This window comes from Prosopis cineraria, unplaced genomic scaffold (genome assembly GCF_029017545.1).
Source record: "Prosopis cineraria cultivar Desert tree isolate PC_DT_omini unplaced genomic scaffold, ASM2901754v1 PC1, whole genome shotgun sequence".
NCBI classification, from domain to species: domain Eukaryota; kingdom Viridiplantae; phylum Streptophyta; class Magnoliopsida; order Fabales; family Fabaceae; genus Prosopis; species Prosopis cineraria.
In genome coordinates this window covers 32,836,525-32,839,910 of record NW_026555332.1, presented here as the reverse complement: position 1 = coordinate 32,839,910, position 3,386 = coordinate 32,836,525, and positions in this window count along the sequence as shown.

Sequence of the window (3,386 nt, the reverse complement as noted above, 5' to 3'; positions counted from 1 at the left end):
TATTGGTTGTTAAGAGTATGAAGAAGTTAATGCAACTTAATGGGAGTTAGTAAACCTAATAGGTATGATTAAAAATAAGGGGGGTTGTGATTTTGAAATTTGGAAGCATTGAGTAGATGTGGAAAGTTATCCTAAAGAGTATATTGACCAATTATTGATATGTATAAATGTAGAGTAATTACTACTTGGCACCATTCAAGCTTTAAGTAGCTTTAGTAGTATGTATTTAAGAGGTAAACTTTTAACCTCTTAAAGGTTTAAAGTAATTAGGAGAAATCTTCTTATACTCTTATGTGTTAATTAGTTATTTGAATTATGAATTATTAATATCAATTATGACATTGTTATAATGCAAGCATGGCATATGAAATGTAAATCTTCGTTTGATGATGTTGGGAAATCTTGAAATTATGTAATTGAGTATTTTTGTGTAATGAGTGAAATGTTGAGATTAAAGGGTTTAATGATATGATGCTTCATGGAGTTCAATGAATAATTGTGGTGTGGAGTTCAAAGACTTATTGTTACGTGTTTATATGATGATCATGTATGATGTGAGTATAATGATGATATTAAGTATGCCTATATAGTGAGTATTTTGCATGTTATGTGATATTGCATTTATGTATCGCATAATCATGAGAGGCAAGAGTTCCCCTAAGAAGAGGATTAGTGAGTTTAAAATCTATGTGATAAGCCTGCCATTAAAGCTCGATGGTTTTCCTAGATATCATTATCTTTATTATCTTACTTGTTCTATAAGAGACTGTCTTATTGTATAATAAGGGACTTAAACCTACTCTAGTTTTTCACTTGTTCATGAGGAAGCTAGTTTTACAAGAACGCACCCCATAATGTGAGATTTAGGGGAAACTGTGACCTACAAGTGAGTTAAATGACCTTAGTCAGGTAACTTCCCATACGTGATTAGCTAGGGTAGTTTCAGCACATGGATGAACCCATGATAAAATAGCCTACAGTTTTATGTCAAGGCATAAGGAGAATATCAAGGAGGTGTGATCATGCATATTATTAACAAGGGCATTTGGTTGTTTGTATTGTGTCCCTTATGATATAATTATGTGCAAGCATGTGATTAGCCCTATATAAGTGTGAAAAGAGTGCTTTTGAGACATTATTATATAAATTGCATGATTAAAGACTTGAAACATCAATATATGTGATTGTTGAATTGAATTGTCATTTTCACATAAGAATGAAATTATCTTGTCACTTGCTTTTTGATTAATTGACATGTATTAGAATAGGACAGATGTACCTTAATTACTAAGTGGTTGTATGCACCCCTCTTTCTTCAATATTATAGGAGCTAGCTCATTAGGACAAAAGTGAGAAAAATAGTCTGAGGCTTAAGATTTCTATCCTAAAATTGTATGCCTCTTTTATTTTGCGTATTATGTGTATAATTCATCTTGATAACGCCAACTGGGACAATTTATGTTTACTTAATTACATTATGTGATTGTTAAACTAAGTTGTGTATTTTGGGCCTTAGTTTGTGTATGTATTAATTGTGAAAAATATAAAAATGATCAAAATGCTAGTGCAAGTGAGAAGTCAACATATATGTGATTGATGTTGAATGGTACAGTAACTTATGAATTTATGAGTACACTTTTTGTTTTTATAATTATGGGTTCGAGCATTGAAAATGTGATAGATGTGTTATATGTATGATATGGTGTATTGTATAGGTGTCCATGAGTCTATTGAGTGTGATCTAGGGTTAAATTTAGGCATTTGATACTTGGAATAAAATTAAGGCACCCAAGTTAATTTTGTTTTGTGAAAGGAGTGACATTAGAAATGGGTACTCAATTTTGACTAAGAAATAATTTGATTGTAAAACTAGTGCCATTAGTTGGAGTTAGAAGAAAGTTCTCTATGGATACTTTGATCACCTCGATCAAACTTTAGATAGAGAAATATGGTGCGTTGAAAGTTCGCCCTTGTTGCTATCAAAATTGTGCAATGCACCGTAGCACATGGTACAGATAAGAATGTGCCATGGCACATGTCATACATGCCATAATGCACCTTTTCTATAGTATTTTGTTGTTTTCTAACTAAAATGCAAATGCTTTGACATAAATTAGTATCCTATGCTTTCACAAGTATTTTCTACTCTGATTTTTCATTTATAAAAGTATATTGAAGTAATTTGAAAATTTGAAAACTTAAAATCCCATTATTGTAAAGTTTACAAACTTGATAATCTATATGGCTTAGCCTTTGATTACTTGGAATTTTGAACTTAAACATGGATTCGTAAGGAAGACTTATACCTTATACCTTCCACTCCTTCTCTCAATGCATCTTTAACACCAAATTAGTTATAACCACCCTAACTATACGAAATAATATATATACTCAAAATCTAATATTGCCCTATGTTAATTTAGAAGGTGATGGTCATAGGTTGAGTTGATGGCTGATTGATAACCTATTGAAATTAATGCCAATTCAACACATTTTCCTACACTTTTATATACTATTTCGTTTAATTGTGAATTTTTTGAGTTCAAGTATAGGAAAATGGGATTTAGTTGAATTTAGCATTGATGATAGAATTTACTAGCAATTTTTTTATTAAAAAAATTTCCTTGATTTAAACTTTGAAAGATGTCATAGCTATGTCTATTTTGTCGGGTGACTTCTATTGTGTAATCATAATAATGGAGACTAAATGATGCTTGAAGATGTATTTAGAAGCATAAAGGCAGCCAAAAGTAGGCCACAAGTGAAGATTAAGCTTTTTGTGCCATGTGCAACAGTGCATGAATAGTATGCTATGGCATGTGACACAAAGAAATAGTTTATAGGAATTGCACATGTGTTGCGGCATATGTACAAAATTCCACAGCACACTTCACAACTTTTGCATAGGCAGCACAGCACAATGACAATGTGTTTTGGCACACGACTTAAATGCTACTAAGCATTTTGAGTTGCATAACAAAAATTAAGGCTACATAAACTCATTTCCACACCTCTAACCAAACACACACGATTTCTAGAGGTTCCCAGAGTTTCTTGAAGGCTAGCTCTGCTAGGATTTTGGGTTTTTAAAGGACATTTAGTCAAGGAATGAAGATTTAAAGAGATTCAAATAGATTTCCTTTGGTTTTTTTCTCATCTACCCTTATCTCCTTATGTTTTTGACATAGGTAATAGACAATTTAATGTTTGTTACTCTTTTTTGAACATGAGTAGCTAGTTTACTTGTCCAAGGATAATTTTAAACCTTTGTATGTATTATGACTTAATTACTCTTCTCTTTTGATAGTTAATGATATGTGTGTGTGTGTGTGTGTTTTTTTTTATTTTATCCTATGCTTAATGTTTCTAAGTGTTTAGCCACCATT